The sequence below is a fragment of the Sceloporus occidentalis genome, unplaced genomic scaffold (genome assembly GCF_023333645.1).
Source record: "Sceloporus occidentalis isolate IW3139 unplaced genomic scaffold, rSceOcc1.0.p SCAF_1, whole genome shotgun sequence".
NCBI classification, from domain to species: Eukaryota; Metazoa; Chordata; class Lepidosauria; order Squamata; family Phrynosomatidae; genus Sceloporus; species Sceloporus occidentalis.
In genome coordinates this window covers 6,800,961-6,824,760 of record NW_028316981.1, presented here as the reverse complement: position 1 = coordinate 6,824,760, position 23,800 = coordinate 6,800,961, and the positions used below count along the sequence as shown (strand labels likewise).

Here is a 23,800-nt window from a genome sequence, read left to right as displayed (position 1 = left end):
CTAAGTGAGCCTAGCCATCTGATGTGCAGTCTTCCTCTCATTCCACTGCCTCCTACCTTTCCTAGCATTATTGTCTTTTCTAATGAGTCATGCCTTGTCATGATGTAGCCAAAGTACCGTAGCCTGGATTTGTCATCTTTGCTTCCAGGGAGAGTTCTGCTTTGCTCTGTTCATGGACTTGTTTGTTTGTCTTTTTGGCTGTCCACAGTACCCTCAATACTCTTCTCCAGTACCATATCTCAAATTAGTTGATTTTCTCTGTATTCTTCACTGTCTAGCTCTCACATCCGTACATGGTGATGGGGAATACTATGGCTTCTATAATTCTGACTTTGATGCTCAGCCGCTTGTCTTTACTCTTTAGAATCTTATCTAGTTATTTCATAGCTGCCCTTCAATTCCCTAGCCATCTTCTTATTTCTTGGCTGCAGGCTCCAATCTGATCGGTGTTTGATCCTAGCTATGGAAACTCTTTTACTATTTTGAGTTCCTCATTATCTAGGTTGAATTTGCATAGATCCTTCATGTTCATTATTTTTTCTTTTGTTCAGCAATAAGTCTACCTTTGCAGTTACATGTTTGACCTTCTGTAGTAATTGTTCCAAGTCTGTGATATTTACCACTAGTAATACAGTATCACCTGCCTATCTTAGATTGTTGATATTCCTTCCTCCTACCTTCACACCTCCTTCCTCTGAGTCTAAATCTGCTATTCCTTTGATTCTTATGATGCATACAAGTTGAACAAGTAAGGTGATAGAAAGCATCCTTGCCTGACCATCTTGCCAATTGAGAACCAACCTAATTTGCTGAATTCTGTTCTGATAATAGCCTTTTGTTCTGAGTACAGATTTTTCATTATGACTGTCAAATGTAGTGGCACTCCCATACCCTTTAGAGCCATCCATAGCTTTTCATGATCTACACAGCCAATTGCTTTGTTGTAGTCTATAAAGCACATGGTGATTTTTTTCCCTGGAATTCGTTTGTTCACTGCATTAGCCATTGTATGTTTGCAATGAAGTTCATAGTGGTTCTTCATTTTCTGAATCCCACATGGACTTCTGGCATTTCTCTCTCCATGTATTGATGGATTCTAATTGATGACAACTGAGACTTCTCTTCCAACTGAAACTCTTTCCGTACTTTGGGCATTTGAATGGATTCTCCAAGGTGTGAGGGGTTTGATGAGAAGTGAGGTGTGCCTTCTGATGGAAGGTTTTCCTACACTCAAAGCACTTCAGTGGTTTCTCTCCTGTGTGAGTTACTTGGTGATGAATTAAGTTTCTCTTCCAGCAGAAACTCTTTCCACAATCTAAACATTTAAAGGGTTTCTCCCCTTGTGAACTGGATGATGCCGAAGGAGATTTATCTTCTGCCTGAAGCTTTTTCCACACTCCAAGCATTTATATGGTTTCTCTATTGTGTGAACTGCCTGATGACGAATGAGGTTTGCCTTCTGGCTGAAGTCTTTCCCACACTCCAAACACTGAAATGGTTTCTCCCTTGTGTGAGCTGCTTGATGACGAACGAAACTTGTCTCTCTGCTGAAGTTTTTTCCACACTTCAAGCACTGAAATGGTTCTTCCCCTGTGTGAGCTGCCTGGTGACGAATGAAGCTTGTCTTCCAAATGAAGCTTTTTCCACACTCCAAACACTTAAATGGTTTCTCTCCTGTGTGAATTGCTTGATGACAAAGGAGGGATGTCTTCTGTCTGAAGCTTTTCCCACACTCCAAGCATTTAAAAGGTTTCTCCCCTGTGTGGATTCTTTGATGACGGGTGAGGTGTGACCTTCGACTGAATTTATTTCCACATTCCAGACATTTAAATGGTTTTACTCCTGTGTGAACTCTTTGATGATCAGTGAAGTGTGACTTCTGCCTGAAATCCTTTCCACACTCCAAACATTTAAATGGTTTCTTTCCTGGATGAATTGCTTGATGAGAAGTGAGGTGATTTTTGTGACTGAAGCTCTTTCCGCACTCCAAACACTTAAATGCTTTCACTCTTGTGTGAGTTACTTGATGACGAATTAAGTTTCTCTTCCAACAGAAACTCTTTCCACAATCTAAACATTTAAAGTGTTTCTCATCCGTATGATCTGCCTCGTGACATAAGAGATCTGTCTTCTGACTGAAACTTATTCCACTCTCCAAACATTTAAAAGGTTTCTTTCCCATGTGGGATCTTTGATGACGGATGAGGTGTTCCTTTCGACGGAAGTTCTTTCCACATTCCAGGCATTTAAAACATTTTTCCCTTGTGTGACTTGCTTGATGAGAAATTAGGTGTGTTTTCTGCCTGAAGCTTTTTCCACACTCCAAACACTTCAATGGTTTCTCCCCTGTGTGTATTGCTTGATGATCAACAAGGCTTATCTTCAACCTGTATCTCTTTCTGCAGTCCAAGAATTTAAATGGTTTATCCCTTGTGTGAGTTGCTTGATGATCAGTTAGGCTTCTCTTCTGACTGAAGCTCTTTCCACATTCCAAACACTGAAATGGTTTTTTGCCTGTATGTCCTGCTTCATGGTACGTCTGGTGTGTCTTCTCACTGCAGCTCTTTCCACTGTCCAAGCCTATTAAGGATTTCTCCCCTGAGTGTAATCTTTGGTGTGACATAAGCTGTGAGCTACCTCTTAAACTCTTGCCACATTTCCGACATTTAAATGGTTTCTCTGCTTTTTGAGATATTTCATGAGAAATCAGGTTTTTTACATAACTGTCCGCGTTTCTGTTTTCACCATCCTTAAGTGATTTCTCCTCTATGTGAATTCTCCTGTGATGATTAAGGTTTGCTTTGCAGCTGAAGTTTCTCTCACACACAAGACATCCAATTCCTTCTGCTTCATTCCCATTCACATCACTGCCTGGAAATGAGAACAAGTGGTCAAAGCACAAGAGAGGAAAAACAAAACAAAACAAACCCACAAACAAACAAATAAAAACCCCGAAATAAAACAACTGCTTAATGGATATTAATGTCAGCAGACTGCAAGAAACACAAATGAGATACCAGAGCTTCTCCATTGACTTTACTGGAAAGCCTGTGGCAGAGACTGCGTGAAGCAGAAAGTTCTTTGGAGGAGCTCATAGCTTTTTGTATCTATGAAAGCATGAACCCAAGAACCATCCTTTCTCTCAACCAAGCTCAACTGGGCTTGGTGCCAAGAAAATAAGAGGTAAGATATATGGTACTCCTCCTTAAAAAGTAACGTGAAAGGAGAATTGTGCAGCAGCCCACAACAGATACAACAATCCTCCTCCTTCTTGTTATTATTATTATTCATTTCTATCACGCCTGTTTCTCAAAGATGAGACTCAACGCAGCTTACAACATATTTAAAAACAACACATGCTAAAGCTATGTATTCAAACTATTTAAAATGCATCAAACATTAAAGACATTAAGATAGATTATATGACAAACCTTAGTAAGAACTTCCCACAACGTTAAAAGCCCACCCCAGTCAAATTAAACAATCCAATATTTCATTTTTATTGGTCTTTGGAAAGAACCAAAGCAAAAGATGGAGAGTCAAAGTACAGCGCGTCCGCGCCATACGCGGGCGCGCCTTACGTGGCCTTGAGCATACGCACTCAAGCCGCAGGGCGCGCGCGAGGCGGCACGTCCCATTCAATTGAATGGGCGCGCGCGCCCATTGCGCCCCGCTCACGCCCGCGCCACTGCGCACGAGCCCCATTGTTTCCAATGGGGCTCGAGCATAGGCAGAATTTGCCTTACACGGAGGGATCCAGAACACATCCCCCGCGTAAGGCGAGGACGGACTGTAGGTTCTTTCATGGCACACCTCTGAGACAGGGCAGTTCCCAATAGAGGGCTACAAGCTTAGCAGCCCATCTGAAGCTAACATCATCCACATTAGCCATGAACCAAGGTTGGCCAGCTTAGGACTTTCTGTGAAGAGATCCCTGAAACCAGCCCAGCTGGAAAGGGACAACTTAGACTACTGAAATGCAAGAAGATGGCAGGAAGAAGCAATACTGTTTCACTACTGTTGCAAACTAATTTGATTTAGCATGAGAAAAATGGAGCCTTACCTAGGGAGGCCACCATCTCCAAATTCTCCTCCATGACTTCTGTATGCAGGGCCCTTTGGTCTGGATTCAGCAGGGCCCACTCCTCTTCACTAAAATACACAGCCACTTCCTTTATGGTAACCTGGAAAAAGAAATGATAGCTTCAGCAAATATGCAGAAGCCTATTGGGAATGAAAACAAAACAAGTAAAGGTGACTTAATGTGTTGCATAAAGACATTCAGTGCCACCATAGTGGGCAACTTCTGAGTGCAAGAAAGGATAAGGGAATGGTTCCCGCCTGGCCCAGAGAGAAGGACAAAGAACCTAGGGCACCCAGCCTGAGCCTTTCTTGGCCCTCTACCTGATCCGGGCTCACAGACGCTGTTCTCAGTGCATCGACAGTAAGAGATGAGCTGCGACATATTGGCCATGGCTGTGTTTGGTTACCTGGTGGGAAATAAAGGGGAAAACTCTTTCCTCTGCTTCTGACTGACGTGTTTTTGTATTAATCTAAACAAGGACAAATAAGACAGAAGAATTTTGGGAGATTTGAAATGACCAAGAGGTGGATTGGAGAACAACAAATTATTATCATTTATGCTTTGCTTATATAGTGCCATCATTATACATGGTGTTTTACAACTGAAAGAACAAGAAAATGGTTCTAAATAAACATTATGTAAACAAAATTATGGACTTCAAAATATATACCAAGGTAGACTTGACTTCTAAAGTAGACTACCAGGGAAGCTCTCAGAAGTGCACATTATCCCCGAGGACTCACTGCCATTATCTGAGCATGAAATAATAATAATAATAATTATTATTATCATCATCATCACCATCATCATCATCATCATTTATAGCCCGCCCAATCACGAAGTATTCAGGCAGGTTACAACAGTAAAAATGCATTAAAAAATACAATGAAATACAAAATTAATCCCTACCCAAATCCCCATCCCAATGGTAAAACTACATTTAAATAATCAAAGTTAAAAACAGTAAAATAGAATACATAATTAGCTTATGTTCCAAGAAGTGCCTGTAATTAATCTTGCTGCCATGTTTTGTACCATCTGAAGATTCTGAATTGGGCACAAACGTAGCCCCAAGTACAGGGCGTTACAGAAGTCCAAGCGAGAGGTTACCCAGTGCATGTACTACTGTTTCAAGGTTTCCCGGCTCCAGGAAGGGGCACAGCTGCCGTATAAGTCAAAGCTGAGAACAAGTGCTCCTGACTGTTGCATCCACCTGGGCTAACAGCTGAAGCGATGAGTCCAGGAGCACCTCCAAGCTGTGGATAGAGTCCTTCAGGGGAAGTGTGACTCCATCTAGAACTGGCTGACATAACTTCATTCCCAGTTTTGGGTACCAAATAACAAGTACCTCCATCTTACCTGGATTAAGCTTGAGTCGGTTTTCCCTCATCCAGTCCATTACTGCCCCAAGACAGGCATTCAGAGGAGAGATGCCATCCTTAGTCACTGCACCAGTCGGAGACATAGAGAAATAGATTTGGGTGTCATCAGCATACTGATAACACCCCGCCCCATGTCTCCGGATGCTCTCACCCTGAGGCTTCATGTAAATGTTAAACTTCATGGGAGACAGAATGGTGCCCTGAGGGACGCTAAATTTTAGCTCTCTTTTAGAGGAGTAATTGTCTCCCAGTGCCACCATCTGGAATCTTCCTGAGAGGTAGGAATGGAACCACTGTAGAACAGTGTCTCCAATTCCCAACTGCCTCAGGCGTTCCAGAAGGATACCATGGTCTGGTATCAAAGGTTGCTGAGAGGGCCAAGAGCACCAACATGGTCACACTTCCTGTTGATGCCCAGACGGAGATCATCGACTAAAGTGACCATGGCAGTCTCAACTCCGTATCCTCTCCTGAATCCGGTTTGAAATGGATCCAGATAATCAGTTTCCTCCAACTGGAGGTGCAGAGGTTTCTCTAACCCTAGCAGTCAGCAATAAATGCAGTGCAAGTCCCAGGCTTTTCTCAGTAAAAGCTGAGAACAGTTAAGCTATCAGCCTGGAGAACCAGCTTCATCTGCCCTTATACCTCCTGCCAGTTTTGTATCTTTGTTAAGAGATGCATCAGCTGGGTGTTTCCTTCTAAGTAGAATTCAACACACACACACCCCAGTTTCTTTCAAAGGGTGCAGGTTTGAAACAGAACTCCTTAAACATTTCAGGCTAATCATTTACTGGAGACTGATCCCTTCCAAACATGGGATCCTCAGTGGAACAGATATACACTCCAATTATTTCAGGCACACTCAAGACAGGGAAAATAAGATGGGAAATGTCCTTTGATTTTTACCTATTTTAGTCGTGCTTCTCTCATTCTGCTGTCCAATCCACCTGCACCTGACCCTCTTTCCATAACCTGAAAGAGCCTTCTCTGCCACAGGAAAGTCACCAGCCCTTTCTACAAGGAGCCCCTTGGGGGAGAAAAAGTAGCAAGTATCATAAAGAGATAGACAGTTTATTACTTAGTCCAAAGACCATTGCAAACAAAACATCCAAGCTTTCATAGAATTATGGTTACAGAATTAACATTAAAATTAACTAAATAAGCAAAATACATATCTAAATTTAAGATACATGCCTTGCATTATAAAACAGATCACACTGTAATAAGAAAGAGAGCTTATCAACCATTGGTGATATAACAAAAATCATTTTATACACTCATATCCTCAGGTTTTTATGTCAGTTAAGATGGTCTCCAAGATCTTTTTTTCTACAGCTGGGAGCTGTTGCTACAAACACAGCTAACCTTTGGATGACATATTGATTTGTTGATTGTAACAAGTATCTCTTTCACATCCCAGTATTTCATTTTCTTTAGGAAAGGTTCTAAATAACTTTCTCTAATACCAGCATATATCTGGCACTCTAGTATATAATGAGCCAAATCCTCCAAAGCTGACTCTCCAGATACACAGCCTTTCTTGAACTGGGGTACTATAAAACCTTCCCCATTTCTTCATTGTACCCATTTCTACAAAACGTGAACGTGTAAGGGCTTTACGTGACTGCATTGGCAGAGATATTGTCCCAATTTTTCACATTTATGTTCACATTTCACACTGGCTGACCATTTCACTTTTCCTATGGTTGTTAGGGCAGAAAAATCAGAAGATATAAAGAACAAGGAGGGTCAGGAAATCACTAAGATAAGACTTTCTCACCTGCTGCTTTTCCTGCTTCTTTTCCTCTGCCTGACTCAGGAGGAAGCCTTCAGCCAGGGCCACCGCCTGGGAACTGGTCTCTGCCCCACATTCCCTGACCCAGCTTGACATCTCTGAGGGAAGGACAGCCAGAAACTGCTCCAGGATCACCAGGTCCAGGATCTGAGCCTTGGTGTGTCTCTCTGGCCTCAGCCACTGATGGCAAAGAGAGTGAAGTCGGCTGCAAACCTCTCGGGGCCCTTGGTCTTCCTTGTAGCAGAACTGCTTAAAATGTTCCCACTGTACCTCTGAATGGGACATATCTTGTGCCAGGCTCTTCTGTGTGGTTGCTCTGCAGAATTCCCCACTGCTCCCAGCTGGAAGATGTGGAAGGCCTTTTCCTAACTCAGGGCCAGCTGAGCCTTGCATTTCCATCTTGACTGGTGCTCCCAGACCATCAAGAGCACATGGGACTTCAGTTCCTTTATTGGACCATCAGCAGCACATGAGACTTTGTTTCCTTTATTTCTTCCACTGTGAATACATGATTTCCAGTTTTTTCTTCTGCTCCTAGGTGGATTCCAAGATAGCCTACAATGCTCTTCTGCCTGTTGCAAGATCTTCCCTCAAGGCAAAAGTATGGGGTCACCAAGTCCTAGAAAGAAAAGAAGACGTTTTGTGAGAGGCATGATGAATGCTGTCTTGAGATGAAAATGCTTAATGCTCAGTTTCACTCTAGAAATTTGCTGTTTACCTCCTCTTTATAGAAAACCAGCACTATGGCGTTTAACATGCGGAAAATTCTGTGCAGTAATGGGATTTAAAAGCTAGAAAAAACCCACAAAAGTGGGTTGATTTTCACACATGTCATTGTTGACCCAAATGGAAAGTAAACAAAAGCTGCTCCTTTTTACTTTTGGGATTTTCCAAAAATAAAAAAGAACAGCTTTTGTCTACTTTCTGTCCACTTTCCGTTCGTGTTAACACAAGTTTAACAATGACATTTGATGGGACACAAGGCAGGTAACAACATGCAGTCAGCCCTCTTTATCCATGGATTCAAGCATGCATGGCTTGAAAATATTCCAAAAAAAGTATAAATTTCAGATAACAAACCTTGATTTTCCATTTTATATAAGGGACACCATTTTGCTATGCCATTATATTTAATGGGCCTTGAGCATCCATGGCTTTTGGCATCCATGGGGGATCCTGGAACCAAACCCCAGTGGATAACATGGACTCATTGAAGTTAAAACAACTGAAATTAAGAGCAAATTAAATTCCAATCCATTAGCAGAGTTATGAACAAAGACAAGGACTTTCTGTCATTTTTGAGCACAGTCAAGCGTAGGGATTTCAGTGTGGGACTGTGACTCTGGAGATCAGGATTTGAATCCCAGGCGATTGTGTGGAAAAATATCCAGCGCTATAGTGCTACTGTTGCATTAGCTTCCATTACCACAATTATTGCTGAATTGGCCCTTGTGTGATAATCTCTTATGACTCTGGAGATCAGGATTTGAATCCCCACTTGGCCATGGAACCCTACTGGGTGACTTTGTGTGCAAGTCACACTCTCTCAGCTTCAGAACATGACAATGGCAAACCCCTTCTGAAAAAAAACTTGCCAAAAAAAATCTGTGACATGGCTGCCGTAAATGACTTGAAGACAAACAACACACAACAAAATACCTTCAGACATGGGTCCCTGGTTCCTGCACAAATAACAAAAGGGGTCTATCTCTTCAGGAAGGGTTTTGAATCCAGTGAAACTCACTTTTGCCATTCAGATTTGTTGCTTTCCCACATGAACACCAACTGCAAAAGGTCCAAAAGAGCTATATATCCCTCTCACCCAGCCCTTGGAAAATATGGCAAGGAAGGGGACCTCTTTTTATGGGTCCTATTGCAGTCTCTCTCCCATTTCCAGGGGGCCATGAAGAGGCTTTGATGGCACTCTCTTCTGCCTCCCAAGAAGTGGGTTCATCCTCCCAAAACCCAGCTGAGTTTGAAAGATGCTCCTGACCCCCTTCCTTTTTCTCTCCCCCTTTACCTTTTTTCCCACCCAGAGGCTCTACCTCTCTCCTTCAAGAAAGAAAGAAAGAAAGAAAGAAAGGGGCAGTCCTTTCCCCAGCTTCTCTGCCCCTCTGCAACCTCCTGGGCTCCTGCTGAGTGTCCCACCTCCAGACCCTTGCTGAGAAGAGGCTTCATCACACTGGAAGAGGAGAGGAGGACTCGCCTGGGAGGAAGGCAGTCTTTCCTCCTCCTCCTCCTCCTCCATTGTTTTTACCTCTCTAGGAAACCATTTCCTTCATCTTGACCCTTGCGAAGCCAAACAGCTACATTTTCGTCTGGAAATAGAGGATCGCTCATCCTTTTGTTTCTTTGGGGATGACTTTTTAAAAACTTTTGTTACATTTCTTTTTGATGGCTCTCAGTGAACAAAAGCCTCTCATACAGAAGGGCCTTTTCTCTTAACTTCCTTCCCCCTCAATACTTTAATGGCAAAACTCTGCCAAATGTCCACTCTCTGTGTCCCTCTCTTAACCAACTACTGATCCCAAAATCCCACGATTTGGCAGGCTATCATAGAATCATAGAGTTGGTAGAGACCCTAAAGGGCTATCCAGCCCATCCCCATTCTGCCATGCAGGAACTCTCAACGAACGCATCCCTGACAGATGGCCATCCAACCCGTTTAAATACCTCCAAAGAAGGAGACTCCATCATCCTCCAAGGGAGTGTATCCCACTCTCGAACAGCCCTTACTGTCAGGAAGTTCCTCCTAATGTTGAAGTGGAATCTCTTTTCATGTAGCTTTGTTCCAGATCCTATTCTCTGGAGCAGCAGAAAACAAGCTTGCTCCCTCCTCAATGACACCCCTTCAAATAATTAAACAGGTCTATCATACCACCTCTTAACTTTCTCTTCTCCATCCACATACCTACACACCCACACCAGTATACACCAGAAAGTGGATGCAGAGTAGAGATTGAGCCCAAAGGTGCCAGAGAAGTACTGGAAGGGATGGATATCCCCTGAGACAGTCTTTGCAAATTGCAGCAACAAATCAAATGAATTTTGCAAAATTATAGCAAGCTCTTGCTCTAGTCTCTGAGCTGGAAATGTGCACCCAAAGCTCTTTTCTCTTGCCTGAAGCTAGGCCCACAAGAAACTGCACCCTGACTCCTTCCTGGAAATGACCCACAAAAGTAGGTGACTTAGGTCCTGAGATTTTAAAAGGGCTTTGTGGCAAGATTTCTTCAAATGAGGCCTGCCATTGCCTTCCCTTGGGTGTTTGTATATACTCTGTAAATAAATAAAAGCAGTATTATCTTCTCCTTCGGCAAAAATTCATCCCTCTGTGATTTGTCTCATGGGAAATAAGGGAGTTTTCCCTGCCACATAATCCTTTATATTGCTTAATTTAAGGAAATATTTTGTCCTTGAGATGCCCATGAGTGTCTCAAGGACAAAAACTTGGACATTAGATTGCCTACACCCAGTTGCTCCCCTGTTGTAAAACATGGGAAGAGTCTCCATAGATCAGACCTGCACAACCTATGGTTGTGATTTTGGGTGGCCCATGAGGATGTGGAACGATTTCAAGGCTGCTTCACTGCTCAGCCTTCTCCTTAGAAAGTCAGGCAGCAGTGGAGGAGGATGGGCAAATGCTTCACCATCCGGCTTTCTCTTGAGGAAGAGGATGGGCAGCAGAGGAGGGGGAGCAAATACTTGCCCTGCAAGGCTCCTCCGCTGCTAGGTTTTCTCGGAGGGTGGGGATCAGTGAACATTTGCAATGCTATTATTTTATTTTCTTATATCCCGCCTTTCTCCCAACATAGGGACTCAATGCTCCTCTGCTGTCCGGCTTTCTCTTGAGGAAAGGGCCAAATATGGGGGGATGAGGATGGAATTAATATTAATAATATTAATTATTAATTAACTAATATTTAATTAAAACCTATCTGCAGTCCGAAGAAGTTAACCTATTTTCATTTTGGCCCCTTCCTACTGCCAAGTTGTGCAAGTTTGGAGGCTCTCCTCTTCAAGACCATCAGACTCTATCTGTAGAGGGTGACTGTTCTTGTTGTGTGCCTTCAAGTCATATCCAGTTTATGGCGACGGTAAAGCAAACCTATCAGTTTTCTTGGCATGATTTGTTCAGAAGCAATAGCAATAGCAAGTACATTTCTATACCGCTTATCAGTGCACTTAAGCACCCCCTAAGCGGTTTACAAAGTGTAAAAGCCAATTGCCCCAACAATCTGGGTGCTCATTTTAGTGACCTCCTCGGAAGGATGAAAGCCTGAGTTGAGCTTGAGCCCTTTTGCTGGTATTGAACTTGCAACTGTATGGTTTGTGAGTGGCTGCAGTACAGGCATTTAACCACTGTGCCACCAGGGCTCTTATAAGGGGGTTGCCATTGCCTTCCCATGAAGCTGTGAGGGTGTGGCTTGCTCATGGTCACCCAATGGGTTTCCATGGTCGAGTGGGGCTTCGAACCCTGGTCTCCAGAGTTGTGGTCCAACTCTCAAGCCATTCCACTATGATGGCTCTCATAGAGGATGATGGGGGGAGGTAAATTATTTTAACAACCTTCAGCCCATAACTTTGGGCACAGAAGCTGAAAAAAGTATTCTGCTAAGATCATACTGAGCAGTGATTCTCAACCTGTGGGTTGCAACTCCTTTGGAGGTCAAATGACCCTTTCACAGGGGTCGCTTAAGACCCAGGGTTGGCACCATAATCTATAATACTCTAGTGCAGCGGTTCTCACCCTGTGGGTTGTAACCCCTTTGCGGTTCTCAACCTGTAAGTCGCAGCATTAGGAAGGTTAATTCCTAATTGAGAGAAGTATGATGACCTTGCCCCCAATTTCTGACTAGGAGTAAGTTTTGCCTTGATATTCTCCACTTGTAGCTACCTAAAAGGTCCTGCAATGTGCCTTTGGACTGTTCCAAGTCTTGACTGAATAAAACATGGGCTTTTATCTCCTCTTTTAATAGAGGCTTCCCTAGCTATTGTATATACTCATCTATAAGTCAAAAAAGTTATGACAAAAAACCTGACCCAGAATCCTCGGTTGACTTATACACTGGTCAATATGGTAATAATGCTGAGAAAGAAGTGCCACCCCACATCCCATTCCCCTTACTCCGGCAGCTGCTGCTCAGCCAAGAAGAGTTTGTGAGCGTCCCTCTTTTCCAGGGAGCAAGGAAAACACCAGTTGGTTTGCAAGGTGTGCACATGTCTGTATGTGTGTCCCTGTACCCCAGGGAGCAAGGAAAAAAACCAACTGCTTTGCAAGGAGAGACCCCCTTTCCCAGGGAGCAAGCGAAAAAGGTGGTTGCTTTGCAAGAAGGGACCCTCCTTCCCAGGGAGCAAGAGGAAAAGTCAAATGCTTTCTAAGGAGAGACCCTCTTTCCCAGGGAGCAAGGGGAAAAGCCGGTTACTTTGCAAGGTGCCCATGTGTGGGTGTCCTTCCTTCCTAGGGAGCAGGGAAAGTTGTACCCTCGACTTACCCATGGGTCATATCAAAATTCAAAATTTTGGCCCCCAAACCTTCCCTTGACTTATACATGAGGTCAACTTGTACACAAGTATATATAGTATGTATTTCTCCTCAATCCTTAATATAGGTTTGCAGAGTACCTTTATTCTATTTAATGGCTATATATGTTCTTCATACTTTGGAAGAATATTTCATCACTTTTTTCCTGGATGATTGCCTAGAGCTACCTTGATGCTCAAATATACCTATGTTGGCACTATTTTACAACGAGACAGCATTTTTCTCTTTGCTTTGTGTCCTAAGCAAAATCTTAATTCAAGCCACAAAATACAACCAACTTCATTTAAATGTGCTGGGATTCCTCTAGCAATACATAAAAGGCCTAGAATTCTCAATATGTTTTTCAAACTGGATTGATTCTGATGGATTTCTTTGAAGAAACCACTGAAAGAAACTATGTATGTCAAATTTTCTGAATATTTATATACAGGGTGAGTCTCCCACATCCAAAATGTTTGAGACCAGAAGTGTTTGGGATTTTGAATTTTTGTAAAAAAAAAATATTTATTTGGAATATTGGCATATACATAATGAGATATCCTGTAAATGGGATCCAAGTCTAAACATGAAAATAATTTATGTTTTGAATACACCTTATAGCCTGAAGGTAATTTGATACACCACATTCTTAATAATTTTGTACATGAAACAAAGTCGATATACGACGAACCATTGGAAAACAAAGGTGTCACTATCTTGGGGCTAGTCTACATGTAAGTGTATTATGTGGATGCTTGCTTGTTCACACTGACAGTTAATTGTCTTCACTTTCCTGCGCAAATCCACATGTATTTTCCCTCCCTTTGCCAAAAATGCACAGCCATCCAAATCCATGTGAAGCAGATGGACGGATACATATACAATACAGTTTCCCTCCCATTAGGGGAACAAGACCCCCGTGAATATGGAAAAACTGCAGATAACAAAAACACTTGTTTTTACCTGAGATGCTACCTCTCTAGGACTTTCTAGGTCCTCCAGTGCAACTCTGTGGTCAATGTCCAACATACACTGACCATAGAATGGCACTGGATTAGCTACAAATGGTCTTTCAGTGCAACTTTTAGTTAAAGTTGACCACAGAGTTGCACTGGAGGACCTAGACAGTCCTAGAGAGAACATATTAATGAAATCCGTGAATAATCAAATCCGTAAATATCAAAGCCACAAATATGGAGGGATGACTGTAATGCATATTTCTGTGGATTTCTATAGATACTCCAGTAAAACCCCAAAAGCCTTTTCCTGCAGAGTTTAAGGAGTTTTTTGGGGTGGGGGAGCCCAAACTGCTGAGAATTGTATGGCCAGATCACATTATATTCAACTGGAATGAAGAGTGTTTTAATTGTATAGACTAGTCCTCGGCCATCCATGTGGACAACCCTGAATTTTGGAAGATTTCAGAATTCTGGATCAGGGAACCTAAGCCTCTATTTCATTTTCAGTGTTTCTATCATATAGAACTCACAATGTTTATTACCCAATGATTATGATGCATTAACTGAGAATCTGAAAGTAAAAGACCATTTTCCTCTGTATCATTTTAAGGTACTCTTTCAGCAAAAGGCATCCCCCCCCCACCGAAAGGCAGGTTACCAACCCCGGTAATTTCAATACAGCCAAAATGAACAATAATATAAAAATCACTGTCAGCTTCCTCTACCATAAACATCCAAACCTTCTCTACATCCTTTGAGGTGACATAAGGCCCCCCTTCCTCCTATACTGCTTTCCACACTCTTGGATGGTTTCTCCTCTCTGTGAACTTTGTGGAGATGGGGAAAACTTTTCTTCTGAATGAACCCTTTTCCACACTCCAGGCATTTGTATAGTTTTTGCTCATGTGACTTTTTGCACTTCCTAAGTGTTTGTTGCCTGAGTTAAGTTCTCTCCGCTTACATGGACTTAATTTAATCGCTTTCCACACTGCAGAATTTTAAGTGGAGTCCACCTTGTGTGACTTGATTGATGACAAGTGAGGTTTCTCTTCCAACTGAAGCTCTTTCCACATTCCAGGCATGTAAATGAGTTAAATGGTGTCTCCTTTGTGTCCATTCCTTGATGGCAAATTAAACTTCTGGCCTGACTGAAGCTCTTCCCGCATCCTAGGCATTTAAATGGTCTGTCCCTGTGTGGCTTGCTTGATGACAGATAAGGCTTTTCTTCCAGCTGAAGGTCTTTCCACATTCTAGGCATTTATATGGTTTCTCTGCTGTGTGGGTTACTTGATGAGAAGTCAGACCATTCTTCTGTGTGAAGGTCTTTCCACATTCTAAGCATTCAAATGGTTTCTTTCCAGTGTGAGTAGCTTGGTGGCAAGCAAGGCTTTTCTTCCAGTTGAAGGTCTTTCCACACTCAAGGCATTTATATGGTTTCTGTGTTGTGTGGGTTACTTGATGAGAGGTCAGACCAGTCCTTTGAGTGAAGGTCTTTCCACATTCTAAGCATTCAAATGGTTTTTTTCCAGTGTGACTTGCTTGATGAGAAGTAAGGCCTTTCTTCTGAGTGAAGCTCTTTCCACACTCCAGGCATTTAAAGGGTTTCTCCCCAGCGTGAATTAACTGGTGTGAAGTGAGATTTGTCTTCTGAGTGAAGCTTTTCCCACACTGCAAGCATTTAAATGGCTTCTCTCCTGTATGAATTGCTTGGTGACGAATGAAGCTTCTCTTCCAAGTGAAGCTCCTTCCACATGCCAAGCATTTAAATGGCTTTTCCCCTGTGTGAGTCGTTTGATGAAAAATTAGGTCTGTTTTCTGACTGAAACTTTCCTCACACTCTGAACATTTAAAATATTTCTCTCCATTGTGAGTTGCCTGATGAGAAGCGAGACTTGCCTTATGAGTGAAACTTTCCCCACAATCCAAGCATTTATACAGTTTTTCTCCACTGTGAGTTGCTTGATGTGAAGTGAGGCCTGTGCTGTGTCTGAAGCTCCTTCCACACTGCATGCACTTAAATGGTTTTTCCCCTGTGTGAACTGCTTTATGACGAATAAGGTGTGTCTTCTGACTGAAGCTCTTTCCACACTCCAAGCATTTAAATGGTTTTTCTCCTGTGTGAGTTACTTGATGATATATGAGGCTTCTCTTCCAACCGAAGCTCTTTCCACACTCCAAGCATTTAAAGGGTTTCTCCCCTGTATGAATTACTTGATGACGAGTGAAGTGGTTCTTCTGCCTGAAAGTTTGTCCACACTGCAGGCATACAAATGGTTTCTCTCCTGTGTGTATTGCCTGATGATTAGTAAGATTTGCCTTCCAAGAGAAGCTTTTTCCGCATTCCAAGCATTTGAATGGTTTCTCTCCTGTGTGAACTTCTTGATGACGAAAGAAGTAGCTCTTCTTAGTGAAACTTTGTCCACACTCCAGGCATTTAAATGCTTTTTCTCCTGTGTGAACTACTTGATGAGAAGTAAGAGCATTCTTTCGAGAGAAATTCTTTCCACACTTCAAGCACTTGAATGGTTTCTCCCCTGTATGAATTCCTTGATGACGAATGAGCTGTGTCTTCTGACTGAACCTCTTTCGACACTTTAAGCACTTAAATGGTTTTTCCCTTGTGTGAGTTGCTTGTTGTCCAGGGAGTTTTATTGTCCACTTGAAAAATTTTCCAGGCTCTGAGTGACTGAATGACTTCTCCTCCGTTTGAGTTCTTTGATGCGACTTAGCATGTGATTTCCACCTAAAGTTCTTTACACACTTCAGGAATTCACAGTTTTTGTCTGTTGTGTGACTTCTTTCTGCATGTGTTTCCCTGGGAAGGTTAAGGTTTCCTTCACAACTGAGGTTCCTCTGACTTTCAGAAGAAATATATTTTTCCCTTCCACTTCCCTTTCCTGTTACATCTTGGATGGAGATTCCACAAATGTCTCCAGACTGAGAAGCAGAGGCTTTATTCCTTCTTTTCTCTTCGGTGTCAGCTTTGGCTCCCTTCTCTTCCTTCTGTTGACATTCCTCTCTTTGCAGCAAATCCCTGCCTAATTCTCTTTCATTTTCACTCCCAAGTCCATCACCTTGAAAGGGGAGAAACAGCAAGTCAGAGTTCACAAAAGAAACAGACACTCAGATAAAATGTATTACTGACAAGAATGTACAGCAACTGGAGAAGGGGACTCAATTAACCTGGGACTTCAGAGTCTCTCCATTGTGTCTCCTGTGAGACCAGCTTCACTCAACACCTCCCTCAACTGTTTTGGCCAATGCTGGCTGCTCTACAGATTTGGCATCCTTAACAATTGGTAGCTAGGTTTCTTTTATCCCTTTCATTCACACCACACCCTTTCGGTAAGCCTGGGATTTACATTTAGCAATCAAGTTATTAAATGAGGTGCTGACAGCCTTGAGAAAGTTAAGAGGACAAGTCTCCTTTGAAGGAGCCACAGAAACTAGCCCAGCCTACTGAAATGAAATGAAAATTTGAAGGAGAATGTAAATATCTTTTGAGGGCCCTCCTACTAAGAACAGGGCCCCAGTCCTCCAGCTAGTGGTAGGCTTATCCTCAGGAGCACACCCTCAAACAGCTCAGCTGGAAGAAAATGGCTCAGATTGAGGAAACAAAGCAAATGGCAGGAAAATTCTACAGGGCCCTGTATCTGGAGTCCCTGCAAACCAGCAGAAAGAGGGAGACTCACCTAGAGAGACCACAATTGCCAGGTTCTCCTCCATGACTTCCCTGTGAAAAGCCCTTTTATCTGAATCCAGCAGAGCCCACTCCTCCTTGCTAAAATACACAGCCACCTCCTCAAAGGTCACCTGGGAGAAGCAATGGGATCTGTAAGTCAAAATGCTGATGCCAATCAGAACAGAAAACTGGCAGGATGCGACAACTCAACATGGGCCTGTTACAGACAGCCAAAATAAAGCTGCTTCGAGTTACAGTGGAGGTATGGTGTTTCAATGATGCATTCGTCCTAAGAGTCCAGAAGCCACACCAAAGCCACTCTCCAGTCCTTAGGGCTGGAGTGTGGCTTTGGTACGACTTCTGGACTCTTAGGACGCATGCATCATTGAAACACCATACCTCCACTGTGACTTGAAGCAGCTTTATTTTGGCTGTCTGTAACAGGCCATGGTTCAGTTCTTCATTATGGGCATTTACTGATAAACAAAGGTGATGGGAGGATAAGGGGGGGAAGCGAGAGAGAGAGAGTGAGAGAGAGAGAGATTTTCTTTAAGGTTGAAGAAGAGCTGGGTACAAGGCCACTATACTTGCCCTCCAGGGATTCAGCCACCTACCTGATCCAGGCTTGTGGAATATGTTCTCAAAGTGTCAGAACGAATAGCTGAGCCAGTACATTTTGGTCCTGGTAGTCTTCCATTTCCTGGGAGGGATACAAAAGGGAACATTCTTTACCTTTCCCTCAATTTTTGATGTGTGTCTCTCCAGATTCACAAAGACAAGCCCCAAACCACATGTTTGAGAGGTCTTTGTAGTCTCAGTCACTGTGATTTTGGTAGGGGAACAGAGAGCTATGGAAATTCTTAAGAAGTTATTACTTATTTAAGACATTTATATCCTGCAATATATCATCTGTGGGCTGGCTACAGTAAAATCAGTTTAAGCTATGTACAATTTAAAACAATAAAATCATGTGTCTAGGGTGTCTAGATCAAGAGAAGTAATAGTGCCACTGTATTCTGCTTTGGTCAGGCCCCACCTAGAATATTGTGTCCAGTTCTGGGCGCCACAATTCAGAAAGGACATTGAGAAACTGGAGCGTGTCCAAAGGAGGGCGACAAAAATGGTGAAGGGTCTGGAAACCATGCCCTATGAGGAACGACTCAGGGAGCTGGGGATGTTTAGCCTGGAGAAAAGAAGGTTAAGAGGTGATATGATAGCCCTGTTTAAATATTTGAAGAGATGTCGTATTGAAGAGGGAACAAGCTTGTTTTCTTCTGCTCCAGAGAACAGAACCCGGAACAATGGATGCAAGCTACAGGAAAAGAGATTCCACCTCAACATTAGAAGGAACTTCCTGACAGTAAGGGCTGTTTGACAGTGGAATGCACTCCCTCAGAGGGTGATAGAGTCTCCTTCCTTGGAGGTCTTTAAACAGAGGCTGGATGGCCATCTGTCAGGGATGCTTTGATTTGATTTCCTGCATGGCAGAAGGGGGTTGGACTGGATGGGAAGCAACAGTGCCACTGTATTCTGCTTTGGTCAGGCCCCACCTAGAATATTGTGTCCAGTTCTAGGCACTATTCAGAAAAGATGTTAAGAAGCTGGAGCACATCCTGAGGAGAGTGACCAAAATGGTGAAGGATCTGGAAACCATGAAGCCCTATGAAGAGAGACTTAGGGAGCTGGATATGTTTAGCCCGGAGAAGAACAGGTTAAGAGATGATAGGATAGCCCTGTATGAAGAGGTTTCATATTAAGGATGAAGCAAGCTTATTTTCTGTAGTTCCAGAAGACAGGACCCAGAACAGTGGATGCAAGCTACAGGAAAATAGATTCCACCTCAACATTAGGAGGAACTTCCTGACAGTAAGAGCTGTTTGACAGTGGAACCCACTCCCTTAGAGTAGTGGAGGTCTTTAAACAGGCTGGATGGCCATCTGTTGAGGGTGCTTTGATGGTGAATATCTGCATGGCAGGGGATTGGACTGAATGGCCCTTATGGTCTCTTCCAGCTTTATGATTCTATGATTTTTTTTGCCTGCTCAACATTTTTCCTTATCCTCTGTCTAGCTGGAAGTTTTAGCCACATCGGTATTAGGAACATGGTGAAGGAAGGCTGGAGAAACACAGATTTTTAGTGTCAGATTGCAGCCGCATGTCTACAATAAACAATGCAATTAAAATTACGGTCAGAAAATGTGAGATTCTATTCTAGTCAATTACACTACAGTTGTATGTGCCTATCTGCAACAGGCAAGGGGAAAAACAGTAGCTCCTTCCAGAATCCCTTACTGAGCATTCATAAAATACAAAGGGGGAAGAACAGATATTCAAATATTTAAAGACAGTCAATGTGTGAACTCTCACTAGCTAAGCACACTAGCAAAATATGCTGGTTCCTCGAAGGCTTTGGGTCGTGGTGTTTGCACGCTGCACACCCTGACTCCTGCCCAAGCCAGCATCATGCCAGCCACCCAACTAGACGGTGGGCGGCCTTTTGGCTGCATGGCGTTTAGATGCCACACACCACCGAAATGGAGAAAAACTGCCGCCACGGTAGCAAAAGCACCTTTTTCCCAGTGCAAAAAGGAGCGGCTTTCTGCCGCTTCTTTTTGCTCCAGGAAAATGCCGGATCAGGGCCACAGCATGCGGTTCCTGTGGCCCCGATCCAGCGCTCAAAGGAGCGGTGTTAAACTGCCCCTTTACCACCATCTGTTTTTGGCCTCAGTCTCTTTCAAGCTAAACATATCCAGCTTTCTCAGTCGTTCCTCATAGGGTTTGGTTTCCAGACCTTTGATCATCTTGGGCTGCATCTGCATTGCAGAAATAATCCAGCTTGATCCTAATTGAACTACTATAGCTCACTGCAATGGAATTCAGGGAATTGTAGCTTTGTATAACATTTAGCCTTCTCTGTCCCAGAGCCATGACAGTTAAAGTGGTGTCAAACTGATTATTTCTGATCACTCTTCTCTGAGCACATTTCAGTTTCAGGTGTGCTGAATTGGAGGAGACCAAACTGAAGAATATCCCCTCACCACCACCTTCATCCTTACCAAATGAGATGGAATCTCTGTCCTCTTCCTGCAAGATCCATCTGGACAGCACTCTCTGCCGGGAGTCTAAGGGAATTTTCTCTGCCTCAGGAAAGTCAGTGGCTTCTTCCACAAAAACACCCTGTACCAGAAAGACCAGTAAGGAGATTGTTTAGAAAAAGAACAGTGCAGTTCAAGGCTTGGGAGAGGTCCGAGCTTTTCCCAGTTGTGATGATTTCCAGAAAATAAGGGACAGTGAAGAAAAGGGGATTTTTGCAGCACTTTCAACATTACCAATATTTGTAAGTCTCACCTGTTGCTCTTCCTCCTTTTTCTTCTCTGCCTGGCTCAGAAGGAAACCCTCTGCCAGGGCCACAGCTTGGGAAGTGGTCCCCACTCCACACTCTCTCACCCAGCTTTCCATCTCTGGGGGAAGGACAGCTAGGAACTGCCCCAGGATCACCAGGTCCAGGATCTGAGTTTTTGTGTGTTCCTTGGGCTTGAGCCACTGATGACAGAGAGCATAGAGTTGATTGCAAAATTCTCGGGGGCCCTGAGCCTCCTCATAGCAGAGCTGCCTGAAGAGCTGGCACTGTGCATTTGAACTGAGCAGATCTTTGCCCAGGTTTTTCTGCATGGTTCCTTTTCCTCAGAATTCTCTTCTGCTCCCAGCATCCACTAGCCTTTTCTTAATTCAGGGCTAGCTGAGTCTTACTTTTCCCTCGCTGAGCAGTGCACCCAAGTGGATTCTGCCTGAGGTGAAAAAGTTCTCATCTTCTGCCAGACTCATCCATGAACAAAAAACTGGCAAATAGAAATTCCTAAAAGAAAATTCAAAGATGTTCAGTGAAAAACCTACAAGTTATGTCTCCCTTATCCAAAATACTTGGGACCAGGACTGCTTGGATTTTGGGGAAGACTACCTGGGCTTACATATATGTACATAATGAGCTATCTTGGAGATGGGACCCAAGTCTAAACACAAGATTCATTTATGTTTCATATACACCTTGTATGCATAGCCAGAAAGTTTAAATTCAAAGGTACAGCCATGTTAGTCTGGAAAATCAGCCTGCAAAGGGATCTTGTAGTACCTTTGAAATTATCTGAAAGAAAGAAGTTGGTAGCATGAACTTTCATAGATTTCAGCCTATTAGAAGATTTTTGCAAGATATATAACTGAGCACAAAAGTTACAATCATACAAGCCATCATATTCCCTATTACCATGTATGGATGTGAGAGCTGGACAGTCAAGAAAGAAGACAGGAAGAAAATCCATTCATTTGAGCTGTGGGGCTGGAGAGGAGTGCTGAGGATCCCATGGACAGCCAAAAGGACAAACAAATGAGTCCTAGCACAGATCAAGCCAGAAGCCTCCTGGAAGCCAACATGACTAAAGTGAGGTTGTCGTACTTTGGACACATCATGAGAAGGGAGGACTCACTGGAAAAGACAATAGTGCTGGGAAAGATAGGGGGAAGTAGGAAGAGAGGAAGGCCACAGGCCAGATGGATGGGCTCTATGAAGGAGGTCACAATGGGTTTTATGGGGTTGCAGGGATTAAGGAGAGCAGTGGAAGACAGAGGGTCTTTGAAATCTCATCCATAGGGTTGCCATCAGTTGAAATCGACTTGAGGGCAGTTAACAACAACAACAAAAGAATGTGTGAAAAATGTGATTCCAATTCACCGGTAGTTTAATGACAGGATCGCTGCAAATGCTTGAATGTCTATTGCGAAATCGTGATAAGGATGGGTTTTGCTCCCATTCCCTGTCTGATAATCTCCATAGTCCAGCAGTCCTTCAAACAACCTGGACCTGAGCCATGTAAGGGGTTTGTCATTGCCATCCATCCTCTGAGGCTGAGAGTGGCTCTGAAGAGTGTGATCTTCCCAAGATCACTCAGTGGGTTTTTATGCTCGAGTGGGGAATCTAATGCAGATCTCCAGGGCCACAGTCCAACCAGAGGTCCTAACCACAGAATAGGACACGGCACTGCAAAATGGAAGACTTTCAAGAAAAATTGAGAATATTTCCAATAAAAGCCACAAATACTCATATAAACATAAATTACTGCTTCTTAGTCCTCCTCAAAATGGAGGGCATTTTGGCATTCCTCCTGGACAGAAGGCTAAAATGTAAGACAGGTCCTGGAAAAGGAGGAGTTGCTTGGTCACCCTGAGGAACCACTATGCTGGCTCTCAAGTTCTGTGTAGCTCCAGCCTATGGGATCCTGGGACTTCTAGTTTTGCCAAGGTCTTCTGACTTCCCTACCCCACGCTGGCTCTCCTGTGCTGTAGCTCCATCCTATGGAAACCCGGGATATGTAGCTTTACCAAGGTCCTTTGCCTCCTCTACACCACACTGGCTCTCAAAGTGCCGAGGAGCTCCCTCCTATGGAGTCCTGGGATTTGTAGTTTCACCAAGGTCTTTTGCCTCCTCTACACCACGCTGGCTCTCCAAGCGCTGTGTAGCTCCATGCTATGGAATCCTGGGATTTGTAGTTTCACCAAGTTTAACCAAGGCCCTCTGCTCCCTTCTCTCTGCCCAAGAGGGACGGTGCCTCCAAAAACTACACGTCCCAGGAGTCTGTAGGACTGGAGCAATGGCAGCTAAAGCAGGGGCAAACTGCATTATTTCTGCAGTGTGGATGCCCCAGAGCCCTGCTTTCCTTTCCCCAGCCTCCTCCCCATTGCAGCAGGCTCCCTGGATCTGCCCCAAGCGCAGAGGATGGAGGATGGAAGGGGGAGACTCACCAAAGCCAAGCTCTAGCAGAGGCAGAGGCAGCAGCAGCCTCCTCCCCATAGACACAGACAGTGGGGCTGAGCAGCAGGAGATGGGCCGCTCTAGGAAGATGCACTCACTCCTCCAGAAACATGTGGCCGGAAGTGGAGAGGCCTCAGCTGTAGAGCCAAGGTTCCTTCCTCTCTAGGAATCCGTCTCGTTCCCTTTAACCCTTGGAGAACCAAGGCAGCTCAACCTCTTTCAGCAAACCTTGCCTTTCCAATACTATACAGTACTATACTAGAAAATAAAAATAAAATAAAAGAATACTGCTTAAAATAATATTAAAAATATAAATTATATTAATAATATAAATAATAAATATACTATACTAGAAAATAAAATAATACTACTTAAAATAATATTAAAAATATAAATTATATTAATAATATATTAATAATATAAATAATAAATATACTATACTATACTAGAAAATAAAAATAAAATAAAATAATATAAATTAATATAATGTAAATTAATATAAATTATATTAATAATATAAATAATAAATATACTACACTAGAAAATAAAAATAATACAAATTATTTATTTATTT

At 43.1% G+C, this 23,800-nt stretch overlaps 1 pseudogene across 1 annotated transcript; it reads right to left on the bottom strand.

The window, feature by feature from the left end:
- Positions 1 to 1,003: 1,003 nt before the first annotated feature.
- LOC149320534 (uncharacterized) lies at positions 1,004 to 23,283 on the bottom strand (annotated as a pseudogene). The gene is made up of 8 exons (XR_016278805.1): positions 23,217 to 23,283; positions 20,772 to 21,279; positions 20,480 to 20,600; positions 18,038 to 18,123; positions 17,434 to 17,554; positions 14,941 to 16,815; positions 2,152 to 2,523; positions 1,004 to 2,070 (listed from the first exon to the last, which is right to left on the bottom strand). The product of XR_016278805.1 is annotated as an uncharacterized LOC149320534 (transcript).
- Between the last annotated feature and the right edge of the window lie 517 nt (positions 23,284 to 23,800).